Source organism: Nyctereutes procyonoides, unplaced genomic scaffold (genome assembly GCF_905146905.1).
Source record: "Nyctereutes procyonoides isolate TBG_1078 unplaced genomic scaffold, NYPRO_anot_genome, whole genome shotgun sequence".
Classification (NCBI taxonomy): Eukaryota; Metazoa; Chordata; class Mammalia; order Carnivora; family Canidae; genus Nyctereutes; species Nyctereutes procyonoides.
This window is the reverse complement of record NW_026575155.1, coordinates 10,828,889-10,842,832: the sequence shown is the minus strand read 5'-3', so window position 1 is coordinate 10,842,832 and position 13,944 is coordinate 10,828,889. Positions and strand designations below refer to the sequence as shown.

The following is a 13,944-nucleotide window of genomic DNA, read 5'->3' as shown; positions in this document are numbered from 1 at the left end:
TAAATCTTTTTGTAAACCAATAGGAATAACAATCATCAACAATACTTATTTTCACATGAGATTTTCGTCAATTGAGAACTATAAGTTGCACAAATAATCTTTGATTTCTTGAGAAGGGCCTCTTCAATAGATCAGCTCCTTAGAAACCCATTCAGAGGAACACTGCTGAGATGCTGCTTTGCACCTGCCAGGTGTATGCAATCAATATTCCAGCAGCCCTCAAACCAAGTAAAAGATGTGTCCTAACAGTGCTCACCAATGACACCGGTACATAAAAGTTGAGCATATAAACACACAGACACAAATTCACAGGATTCTGTATTCCTCCAAACTCTTCTGACGCAAGCTCGCCGAAAGTGTATTGAACAGACAATAAATATTCCATTGGGAGGCTGGGACCACAGTCATGATTTTCACTGTATAGACATGGAAAATCAACCACTGGATCCATAGAAGTTTTTGATAATTAATAAAAGTTAATTCTTCCTTTAAAAAGGTAAGAAAAAAGACCTTTCTTCTTAAATTTAATGATACTTATAATCACAGACTAAACCCAAAGACAAAGGGCCAAAACCTAGCCAATGAACTGGGGACCCAGAATTCTTGTGCTTGTCTTCCTGAATAAACCAGCTGACTCCAAACATGCAACAGACCATACTGTTCAGCAGCAGGGTACTTTTACTAAAGTACTATTTCTGAGACATCAAGAATCGTGGCCCAACAGTAAAAGAGCACAGATGCTCAGTCAGACTGCTGTAGTTTGAAACTTCAGCTCCACACTTACCAACTGCATGACCTTGCATACTTAGTTTCCTAAAAAGTGAAAGTAATATCTACCTCAAGAGCCCATGGTGAAAGTTAAGTACTTTCATATGTGTAAAATACTTAGAATAGCTCTGGCAATTAATAAATGGCCCAACACTGGCTGCAATTACTGTATTGTGATGTACAGTAAAGGATGATGGGGATAGTATTCATTTTTGTGGAGCAAACAATCTCTCCTTGAATGCCACATAGACTCTCCAAACTGAAGAGAACAAAGCTCAATTCTCTCAAAAATACAAAGTCCACTTCTATTTTCCACCACAAAAAAATGATACCATCTTCCAACCCAGTCAACCAGAATCGAAGCTCCTGGAGTCAAGTGAGAGTTCTTTTCCTCCATAGACTAATCTCATGCAAACAGCTGCCCAATCTTGCTGGTTCCACCTCCTATAGAACACTCAAATACAATCTCTTTCCATCTCCACTAACCCAACTCACTTAGAGGACTAAAACAGATTCCTAATAGCTCTTTTTGTCTTTATTCTGCCCATTTGCAACTCTGATTTCTTCAAGAAGATACCAGAATGACTTTTCTAAAGTGCACATCTCAAAGCCTCCATCTCTATAGAAACATGAATATAACCTGCCTTGGCACTGCCTTCAGACTTAGCTTCTGTCTCCCTCCATTACAGCACCAAGTCCTGAACGGACCCACCGTACAGGATTAAGAAATATTTGCTAAGTAAAAGGACAGTGTACTATCATGATAGATGGGGTGATTTTCTAAACATTACATTACTCATACTAAAAAAGTACAGTTTATTCAATTATATAGAACAAGTTTTTGTTCAGTTTAAAAAAAGACTGGGAGTTTATCATAAGGATATAATCGAGGACACGCCACGCACAAAGACAATCAGGGAAGAGTGTTTATTCTGGTATTGTCTGCAACAGCCAAAAAAAAAAAAAAAGAAAGAAAGAAACTTAAATGTAAAGTAATGGAGGGAAATGGGCTTTACATTTAAATGTTAAACACACACACACACCCGGGAAGGTATATAAATAAATAAATTTAGACATATACAAAACAGATTGAGTTCTTTGACACATAAATAGGTCTTATAAACAAACAATAAAAACACTAAGGCCCTGAACGGCAAATTACTTAACCACTTTATGTCTTGGTTTCCCTATCTATGAAGCAGAGTTATTATCACACTAACCCATCCCTTGGGTTTATTATGATTTTTTTAAAATAAGACACTATAACTAAGCCATGAATAATGGATCCTGGTACTTTCAATCGATACCCAAATCCTCTACCCCAAAGGGGTATCTTGACCTCCAAAACCAGATCAGTTATAACTTTATATAAATGGGTCTGTTCACTTCATGTTATGTTTATAAGCTGTGGTCTATTCATTATCTTTATGGTATCCCATCATGTGAACATGTGATGATTTACTTATCTTTTCGACTTTTGATTGACATTTGGATTATTTCCTAGTTTAGAGCTGTTATAAATAATGCCACTAGGAAGAGTCTTACTGTCTTTTGGTGTATCAGAGATGCTGTTCAGCTGGGTTTTTTTTCTGTTTTTTTTTTTTTTTAATTGCTGTTTTTCCCCTAGCAGTTTATGAAGTCTCCTCTGCTCCATTCCTTCACTAACTTGGAATCATCAGTCTTTCTAATTTTCAGCCATTACCAGAGGTATGTAATGGTACTTCACTAAGAGCTGAACTTGTATTTTCCTGGCAACTATAAGCATCTTTTCATTTATTTAAGGCTAGTTAAACATCCACTTCTGTGAGATGCCCATTCAGGTTGCTTTTCCATTTTTCTATCAATAAAGTCTTTTTCTTACACATCTAGGAAACTTCAAACATTCTATTTGTAACATATTTGCGGTATAAACCCTTTATTGGTTGTAAGTGGTTTGCGCTGTCACTCCCTTAATGGTGTTTTTTAATGAGCACAATCTCTTAATTTTATTACCTTTTTATTTTAGAATTAGTATTTTTGGTGTCCGTTTAAGAAATGTTCCCTTATACCAAAGTCATAAGAAATTCTTCCTTAGCTTCTAGAAGCTGAGTTTCACCATTCACATCTAGATAGGCAATTCCCTTGGATTTGATTTCAGTGTATGTGTACTAGAGGACAAGTTCCACCAACCCCCAACCCTAAATGGACATTCGACTGAGGATCAATTATTAAAAAGACAAACTTTCCATGATGCTTTTATCATAAATGACATGCCTATATCTGCTTGGATCTGGTTTTGGATTCTTTATTCTGTTCTAATGGGCACAGGCCTACCTAGATTTCTTAGAACTTTGTTTAAGAACCAGCTTTACAAGTTTTAATTAACATCCAGTAGAGAATTCTGTACTTCCCCAAGAATGGTTTGGTTATTCTTAACCCTTTCCATGTCCATGTATGTTTTAGAATTAGCTCATCAAAATCACAAAACAAATAAACCTATGTTGGCACTGTGATCGATACTGTACACTGTCAGGGCGCCTGGGCAGCTCGGTGGCTGAATGTCTGCCTTTGGCTCAGATTGAGATCCTGGGATTGGGTTGCGAGTCAGGCTCCCTGCAGGGAGTCTGCTTCTCCCTCTGCCTATGTCTCTCTGCCTTTTCTCTGTGTGTCTTTCATGAATAAAGAAATAAAATCTTTTTTAAAAATAATGAAATTGCAACAGAATTTTTTGCAATGATGAATTTATCAGCATTGTCTAATAAGTAGGTAATAGTGCTGCTGGGCATTTGGAAGTTTTTTTTTTCCTTCCTAATCCTTATTCTTCTTCTCACCTTATTCTACTACTTGCTGTTGTCCCTATAAAAACAGAAATGATCAGAAGAGGAGACACAGGTACCAGTGTCTTACTCCCAACCTCAGAAAGTAAGCTTTCAACACTTCTCTAATATTGTGGTTGCTATAGGTTTTTAACTGATAATCATTATCATATGAATCCAGTTCCTTTCTAGTCCTAGTCTGCTAAAACCTTTTCCTCACAAAATGGATGCAGAATTTTATTAAATGCTTTTTCTGCATCCAGTGAAACGGCATCAGTTTTCTCATCTATTCTGTTAACATGGTGAAAACACTGACTGATTGTTGAATGTTAAATCGACTTTGCATTTCCTGCAACACAGTTGGGTCATGATTATCCTTTTGTGATAGATTCACTGATGAAATCATCTGGTCTTGGAATTTTCTTTGAGGGTAGTTAAAAATTAATAATTAAAAAGTGATCTTTAATAGAACTACTCAAATTTGTATTTCCTGGTGTGTCTGTTTTGATAAGCTGTATTTTTCTAATAGTGTGTCTCCATCTACACTTCAAATGCACTGGCATCAAGCTCTTCATTATACCCTCTAAGCTTCCCTATCAATGTAGGTGTAATTGTAGTGATATCCCTTCAATTCAGCTCTGGTTAATGAGGCCTTCTCCTACCTTGTGATCAGTTTAATCAAAGGTTTACTAATTTTATTAAATATCCTCTCTTATGTGGGTTTTCTATTTCTGCTCTCATCTTGTTCTGTCAGCAAGAGAGGTGTCTGAAAAATATTCTATTTAAGTATGTTATCAGATTACATAGAGTTGTTCTACCTTCTTGAGGCAGAATATAACAGCCCTTCTTTATTCCTAATAATGCTTCCCCTTGTCTGATAGTAGTATGATCACACCATGCTTTCTCTACTTTGTGTGGTATATCTTTTGTCCACCCTTACTGTCAACTCCCCGCTCCCTTATATTTCAGGTTTGTCTCTTGTAAGCAGTATGTAGTTGGGTTTAATTTACAAATGTACACTAATAACCATTCTATTTATTTCAACTGTTTCATGTTTCTTACATTCTGCTGGGCTGAAATGTCTATACCTCCCCAACACAAAAATTATTTTATTTATTGTATACATTACAATATAATTATCTTTGACTCATCAAAATGTAATTATTGTATATTACTATACTATTATTGACTTGGGTATGTACACATACACACAAACACATGCAATCACAAGACATCAACTAATCACGTAGCATAGATAGATTTAGACTCAAGGAAACGTGGAGGAAGGGAGGGATAATTTTGTGATATCTAGATAGCTATGAAAGAAATACAAAGAAATGGCTAGCTGCTGCTTTTTATTGTGCTAACTATCCTCCTAAAATATGTGTTTCATTTTCTGAATGTAGATGCAATAACATGCATTAAATTCAACTCAACCTCTCAAGCACTAAGAGGTTATTATGGCATTGTTTGGAGGTGACAATGCCACCCATGATCTGTAATAGTACCTCACAAACTTTAATGTGCTTACAAATTGCCTCTGAATCCCATTAAAAATGCAGATTCTGATTCAATACATTGAGGATAGGGCTTGAGAGTCTACATTTCTAACAAGCCACCAGCTCATGCCAATGTTGCTTCAAATAGCATCTAAAAAACAATGTAATTATTTACCTTAATAAGAAAGAAAGCTATTTTCCAACTAATCCAAGTGCCAGATGATCCAAACGTAAGCTTTAATTCTGACTACCCAATACGCCACAGGGCAGTTTTCTCCCCAATAGATTTGCCTTCCTAGTTAGATATTTCGGGTTTATTATTATTATTAAAACATTAATATACATTCCTGTGCAGAAGGGTGGTACGTTAGGTGACAAAGATCCAATGTTCCTCTTAAATTTTACTGTAGGTAATGTGAACGCAAATTAAGAAGAAATAACTTTGGTTTCTGCTTGTGAAACTTTTTTAAAGCTATTTACTATACCATCTATCACAACTCCTTAGTAACATTACCAGTTGTGGGGTTGTATACAGGTATGTTTGCCACATGCTGTCTCCTTCCTCTCAGCTCAACTGCTGTTTGTGAAATGCAGAAAGATACTCAAGTTTAATTTCCTCCCACAAAGCCAAGAAGTTTTTAAATTATCCATTCATTCATTCCTTCCTATGGTAAAACTCTAGTATGAGAGGCAACCAGTATGAGAATTTCTTGTCGGCCCAATTTTATCTTAGGCCCATCACCAAAGCTTTTATTTCTAATGTTTCCATCTTCCCTTTCAGTTCAAATGATATTAAGAACAAGGACTCAGTTCATCCTATGATGTTAATAAAGTACTAGGTTGAACTGTAGGAAACTGCTAATATTAGACCTCCTTTGACCTACAAACAGCAATCTCGGGTAGCCCCGGTGGCTCAGTGGTTTAGCACCACCTTCAGCCCAGGGTGTGATCCTGGAGACCCGGGATCGAGTCCCACGCTGGGCTCCCTGCATGGAGCCTGCTTCTCCCTCTGCCTGTGTCTCTGCCTCTCTCTCTCTCTCTCTCTCTCTCTGCGTGTCTCTCATGAATAAATAATCTTAAAAAAAAAAAAACCAAAACAGCAATTTCATATCGTTTAACCTGACATCTACACCATACTATATATAATCTTTGTCCAACTTAAACTAAAATTTAGCTCTAATATTTTAGCTCAAAAAATGCATCAATATACATGCTGCAATATCAAGTCTTATAATTTAATGATCATCTTATAACATTTAATTCAAAAGTATCTTCATAATCATTATTTGGAGTTCACTACCAAAATAATAGTTTAAATGGCTGCCAAATAGTGTAAAAGACAAAGTATGCAAGTAGGTTCCTATGTGCATTTTTTTAATATCCTTCTAAACGATCTGGATCTTTTTTTTTTTAACCATGAACATGTTTCTAAAAATCTCAAAAATTTTGTTGACAAATAGTTTACAAAAAAAGAAAAAAGGAAACAATGAAGTTGCTTTCACATTCCACTCAAGTTACGATGTTTCAGCAAAAACCTGTAATAACCAGTGACCATCATAACACTAGTAAATATTAGCAAGTGATTCTACAGAGAAGCACTCCACGAGCAGATCTGAGACTGGGAGATGGCAAGAGTCAAAAGGCAGAGGTAGACAGAGAGCAAAAACATCAAGCAGAAAAGCCTGAGAGCAGACCCTGAGTGGAAAAAAAATAGCCATTTATTTTATCTCTGATGTAAGATCTACAAGTAACTCTATTTGTAGCTAACTTAAATTTTGCTTGTTATTATGTTGAGAGAACCATCCTTGCAGTATTTTAATCCACATTTGATTTCATACAGAAAGAACAATATTAAAGAACACAAATTAATTAATTAAAATACTTTAATTAAAACTCTACCATCCAAAAGGTGTTATTAGGAAGCCACACTTCTGAGACAAACTCCCCTAAGAATGGAAGGGAAGGGGAAAAAAAAAAAGGAAGGAAGGGAGGGCAACCAAGACTGTGAGGACAAATGTGCAACATCACTAGCAACAAGACATGTCCATAACAAAGGAGAAAATCGTCAAAGAATAGCCAAATGCACTTTAAATGAGGTTGGGAATACAGGCACAGGATTAAGAGGGTAACTGAACGTAAGTCCCTGAAAAAAAGTTATGTTCACCAAGATATCATCAGTACCAAGAACAGTGCCTGGCACGTGCCCTGCATTCAATAAATATTTGTTCGATGAAACAATGAACTGAATACATCAGGAATATTTAGAATATGAAGAAATGGTTGAGAAAGGGAGGGAGAGAGCTAAATGGGATAAAGATGAAAAGTATTTTTACCATGAGGGGCACATAAGTCAGAAATAAAGAACAGTCTAATCATAGCACAGGCTAGAGCTACTGCTTGACAGTCAATTTCTCTTACTCATTTTTATATCCAAAGCACACAGCACACTACATGGCTCCACAGCAGGTGTTAAATACAGATTAAAGTCAAACTATATTAGGGCTCTGTCAATTATCTAATGATAAGGACAAATAAATTGATTTCTTATTATCCTCTCAAGTTAGTGGCCAGTCTTTGTCATTACAGAATGTGCGTATGCACACACAGTTTGTTTTAACCAACTAGCCAAGACAACATATTCAGTTGTCTACAAACACAATGAAATTGCTCATGTAAAATCTAAATAAATATCCAGGTTTTTCGGTCTGAAACATTTTAATTAAATTTGTACATTAAATTTTGAATAACAACAGTGGGACAAGGATAAAAACATCTCTCTTTAAAAGCCTCTAACATCAGACTTCCACTTCTGAGTGCCTTGTCACTGAACAACCTCACTCACCATGAACAGCTATAAAACTGGTCAGATGTTAAGAAATGACTGTTTTCAGACACTGGGCAACAGGCAGTGCAGAGCTGTGATCACTGAAAAGAAGGGAACAAACCTGGTGAGGCCTGGCTTTCTATCTGAGGACTATTTCCAGGGTACAACGGAGGGAGCTGGAGCCCAAATACAACAGTAGTGGTCTTGCTAAGTGAGGTAGACGGAAATCCGAGTTCAAGGCTATGGAGCTGACAGGAAGGGAGCTCTACAGAGAAGGAGCTCCACTGATCTACATCTAGAAATCCCCTAGATTCTGTGGCCAATCACCCAGCTGCCCAAGCACCAGGTGCAGGTGTGTTAGACGAAGTAGAAACAACTGCCAAGGAGCTAGGAAGTGAGCAGCTACTAGAACTCGCACACGACTGGGAAACTGTAAGCGTTCCTATCAGCTGGAGTGGAAAAACCCTGAAAACACCACAGACATTCAACATAGACCCCAAAAAATCCACAGAGCAGGAGCAGAGCTGTCCTGGCCCTACAATAAAGGCTGCCTTCTGCCTGTCCCAACAGACACTGAAACATACCTCAAAGGATCAAGATGATGTGCAGTCTGCCAAAACAAAATTCAACACTTTTCAAAGGACAACAAAACCCAGATGCTCAACTACCTCGCATTCCTAATGTAGCCAATCAAAAATCACTAGGCATGGGCACTTGGCTGGCTCCATTGGTACAGCGTACGACTCGATCTCAGGGTCATGAGTTCAAGACCCATGTTGAGCATGGAGCCTACTTTAAAACAAAAAACACTAGGCACACAAAGCAGGAAAATGTTGCTTATATTCAGGAGGGAAAGAAATCCATCTAAAGATCCAGAAATGATAGAAATTATGAAGTTAGCAGAGAAAAAATAGGCATTGCAAGGTTTTAAAATATAAAAAAAAAAAAAACAAAATAAGAAAAAACAGTGTAACTTTTTTTTTTTTTAGTTTATTTAAGTAATCTCTATACCCAACAGGGGTTCCAACTCACAACCCCAAGTTCAAGAATCACATGCTCCTCCAACTGAGCCAGCCAGGTGCCCCAAAATAGCAAATCTTAATAGATAAATAAAAACTACAAAGAAACTAAATGGTAATTCTAGAGATGAAAATAACTGAAAATAGGGGTATCTGGCTGGCTCAGTCAGTGGAGCATGCAACTCTTGATCTCAGGGTCAGGAGTTCAGGTCCCATTTTGGGTTCAGAGAGGGAGAGAGCAGGAGGGAGGGAGAGGAGGGGAGAGAGAGAGAGATAGAGAGCAAGCTGAAATGAAAAATTCACTGAATGGATCAAATAGCAGATTAAACAGCAGAAGAAAAGACCAGTGAATGTAAGAACGCACTATAAATTAATCAAACTGAAAACAAGTATAAAATATAATGGGAAAAATATAAACAAAGCCTCCAAAACCTTCATAACAAAATCAAGCTAAAATTCCTATTTAGAAAAGGCATCAAAGGGAAGAAGAGAGAAACTAGAGAAGGAAAATTTTCCAAATTCAACAAAAAGTATCAACCCACAGATCCAAACTCCATCAACCCAAGCAGTGTAATAATACACACACACACACACACACACACACACACACACACACACACACAAACTGTTAAAAAACACGATGAAGGCAAAAACTGTAAAAGCAGCCAGAAAGAGGGAAAAATACACATTTACATACAGGAGCACCACTGATTTATCAAAAGCCACATACTCCAGGAAAAAAAAAAAAAGCAACATCTTAAAATGATGAAAGAAAGACCTTTAACCCACAATTCTATATTCACTGAAACAAAACTTCAAAATGAAGGCAAAACACTTTCAGACAAATGAAAGTGAAAAATAAGGGAAATGATTCCAGACAGAAACTGAGATCTCTACAAAGGAATAAAGACCAATAGAAACAGTAGAAATGTAGATAAATAAAGACCTTTCTCATTAGTACTTTAAAGAGATAACCCATAATTTAAAGCAAAAATAACAGCATATTGTAAAGTTTATAACACATACAAAGTCATACAGATGACAACCACAGCACCAGGGACAGGAGGGAGAAAATGGAAGCATACAACAGCATAACTTAATTAAAGTTGCGTGTGGTAAGCCCGCAAGCAACCACTAAGAAAGACCAGATGGATAGACAGAACTAGAATACAGAAAATCTTACTTAATCCTACAGTAAATGGGTCCTTAACACTTTCAATTACAAAAACCAAACCAAATTCTTACAGCTGAAATAAGAAGTTGACAACTTATTTTTAGTAATAGCATCTGGAACACAAAAGATTAAAATAATCACCCACGGTATAGCTGTTGCATTCCATAAATTATAATGTACACAGGATAACATGTAATATGGTTATATTTTTATGGCCCCCAGCATTTTAAAATTATAAAGCATTTTTAAATAGTAAAAAATAAATAGGCAAAAATAGATTATACCACTTGGTATCTTACAGGTTAGCAGTAGTCATGATAAAATTCCAGGTAGAGAAGTATCTTTTTCTTAGAGTATTCATAATATAAAAATGTTTCATCAGTAATAAACCCATTTATTATTTTTTTAATTTTTATTTATTTATGATAGAGAGAGAGAGAGAGAGAGAGAGGCAGAGACATAGGCAGAGAGAGAGGCAGGCTCCATGCAGGGAGCCCGACGTGGGACTCGATCCCGGGTCTCCAGGATCACGCCCTGGGCCAAAGGCAGGCGCTAAACCGCTGCACCACCCAGGGATCCCCCAATAAACCCATTTAAATAGAATTTTTCCCCACTTCGTAGAAAACAAGGTGCAAGCAACCTTGATCCTTTAATTTCTAGGAAGGGCGGGGGTGCTTGAAACAAAAGACAGATATACAAAGATATACAGTATCTCCAGAGATACTTTAGAGGTGAGATTAAACTTTTTAAGAAATAAAGTCCAACCTCTTGAAGAAAATGAAGGATCAGTGATTCTCTAACTTGACCTGGTAGCTAGTTAGTGGCTGGTGGTGGATTAGAAACCCAAGTTTACCTCCTAGTGCAATGACCCCGTGAATGAATCCTAAACCCCAACAGGGCCTCCCCTTTCATGCTTTGTTCACTACTGAATTCCCACGACTTAGAACAGTTAGTACTAGGCACACAGTAGAAGCTCTGTAACTGTTGCCTGACTAAATGAGTAGTATATGATGAGCAGAGACATTCAACAACTTATAAATGTGAACCTGACATTTGTAAAGTGAATCTGTCATTAGAAGATTCAGAAATGCCGACACAAAACAGGAGATTATTAATATACTGCAATAAATTAGACATACAAGCTGCTGAATCTTAGGTACGATTACCTGGTAAGAGATTGTAAATAACTGCGATAAAACTTCTGAAAAACTGAAAACAAGTACTTTAATAGAAAAAGCATAAATGAAAGAAAGCACTGTATTTATTAATACAACAACTAAAATAATCATCACTTGTACAAAGTGTTCACAAACTTGCTTTTGAGGCAAATAAAATAAAAACGTTTTTTTAAAAAATGTTTAACTTCATGATTGTAGTCGCATGATCCTAGCTGGCTTATAATGGTCTTAAATTTATATATTCTCTAACCCTACACACACACACACACACACACACACACACACACACACACACACACACACACCAGTCTTTGGGGGGACAAAAAAAGCACATTTGCTCCTAACAGAAGTTTAATTTTAGATGTTGTTTTACCGGACAGACCTGCAGAGGGGCAGAAAACGATGCCTTACATTCCAGCAGAATCCAGAGAACAGCAGATGAGCCAGGACCTGCTGAAGCAGTCTTTTCATATCAGTGTCTTAATACAAAAAGTGTATTGGTCACAGACACAGGACTTGACCTGCATGAGTTTCTTTCTAGCAGAGTATTAAAATAACATCATTTACTCAAGAGATAACTAACCAGGCTAAACGGAGACCAAGCCCCTAAGAAAAACATCTACAACCACAGTGAGAATAGCTAGAAGATCCACACAGGATGCAATGGTTGCTCCACCAGGCATCCAGATGAAGACCACAGAAAGTGACCAGTAAGTGGCCTCTCAACTAGCCCATGTGTCCGAACGCCAGTCACTTCTCTAATGAGAGGAGGTGCCCTCTGACGGCAGCCATTCAGCCTTCAGCAAGTAGGAAGTCTAACTGTCATAAAAACAAGATTTCAAAAGTTTTACAAAAAATGACATGTCATTCAAATAGATAAATCAGATTAGTTGTAATCAAGGAACTAATTCTTTCAAGCAAGCGAAGAAATCATCACTCAGATTACATGGTATGCCAGGTCCTGAGACTCCAGTGTCTTTCAACAAGAGAAATGAGGACAGCAACCATACAGCTCAACACTATCAGTCTTGATTTCAAAGCTGTCTCTTATACAAGTACCTGTCAGATGATGTCTCCTATTTGTGGCTTAGCAAATCCAGTCACCTGAGATAGGATTAGCAGTAGCCAGCCTAACTGGCAATAGCATGACAAGAGCATTCAATGAATGCCACTTCCTGCTTTCAATCAGAAGGTGGGGTTTCCATTCACTTCTTCCCCCAAGTCAGTCATCTGTGAGACAGTTAAGGGAAAGCACTGGAACAATCTAGACAGGATAAGTGCAGGTTTCAAGCTGTTCATAATCACCTTTGTGAAACCGTATGGTCCTAGGCCCTGCTTTCTATATCCCTACAGATTCCCTTCATAACATGAAAATAGCAAATTCATTTATAATACGGGAAAAACAAGAAATACATCTCAAACATTCAGCTTGCTGTACAGAAAAACATTAGACTAGGATGTAAGACCTCCTCTCACTTGCCTTAGCACAAGCATTAAGTGCAGCATGGTGACAAATAAGTCCGTTTCCTCATACATGAAATGAGATGATTCATCATTTTATCCAATCACATAAATCTAAAGCATTCCCTCTCTTGTACAATGCCATGGATCTGAAATATTACACAGTTCGTTGCGAAAGGAAAGACTGTGCTCAAAAATCTGTTTAGAGACTGTTTAGAGCATAAAAGACACATTTTAAAGAATGTTGGTTATATTCTAACTCAATTCCTTTAAAAAAACTATACAAAAGCATAGTAAAATGCCACTTTTCTCAACAAATGTTAAAATGTCATGTATACACACATACACACATGTATACAAATATATGTATATGTGCATATACATAAAACTTGAATTACCCAAAGAGATGCCCTCTCCCACCCTGTTCCAAGAGTTTTCTTCAGATCTCCTGACCGTAACTTTGTCAAGGCCTATATATGCACACTAAAGTTGACTTCCAAAAACCTGGAAGTACAGAAAGAAATTATATATTGTAACACACCTAAAAGATGAAATATCATGAAACCAGTAAAAAGCTGAACATAGCCTGCTTAGCTGCCTTCCCCTCAAGGGGAGAAAGATTCGAACACAGAAAGAAAGCAGCAGCTAGGAAGACAACACAGGCAGAAATGTCACCTACCAGAGACCGCCAATCACCTTCAACTATGCCACAACCATGGCATTTTAAGAAATGTCTGAAGATGCACATAAGGTTTCTTTGGAAAGAAAGCTGCCTCAAACCTCCCCTGATCTTTACCTCTGCTTTCTTCCAAAGCAGGCAGAGCAATAGCAGCTGAGAGGGGAAAAAAACAAAGCAAAACAACACAACACCTTAAAAAAAACTTCCCCCCTCTCCTGTTCCAAGCAGAAAAGAAAACCATACACATACTCCCCACTCTTTTTTAGTTCTAGCTAAACAGCTGTAACATATGAGATATTTTTAAATCTAGTTAAGTACTTGGGTACCTATATTGAATTGCAGCATAATACTTAAAATTATCCAATGAGGCAATCATTTGGCTTTGTGATTCCAATTAAAACACTGTAAATTTACAAGGATTTTCCATTACAAAATGCCTAAAAGGCAAGATATTCATCTGACCAAAGACATTTTAAAAGTTAAGCACTGAGCAAATTGTCAACTGTTCAACAGAGGTTATAAAATTTAATAATATAAAAAAGTAACC

The 13,944-nt window shown here is 37.1% G+C and overlaps 1 protein-coding gene across 5 annotated transcripts in view; it reads right to left on the bottom strand.

Annotated features, from left to right (window-relative positions):
• DYRK1A (dual specificity tyrosine phosphorylation regulated kinase 1A) overlaps positions 1-13,944 on the bottom strand; it is a 148,603-nt gene that overhangs the window by 41,230 nt on the left and 93,429 nt on the right. The window lies entirely within an intron of this gene.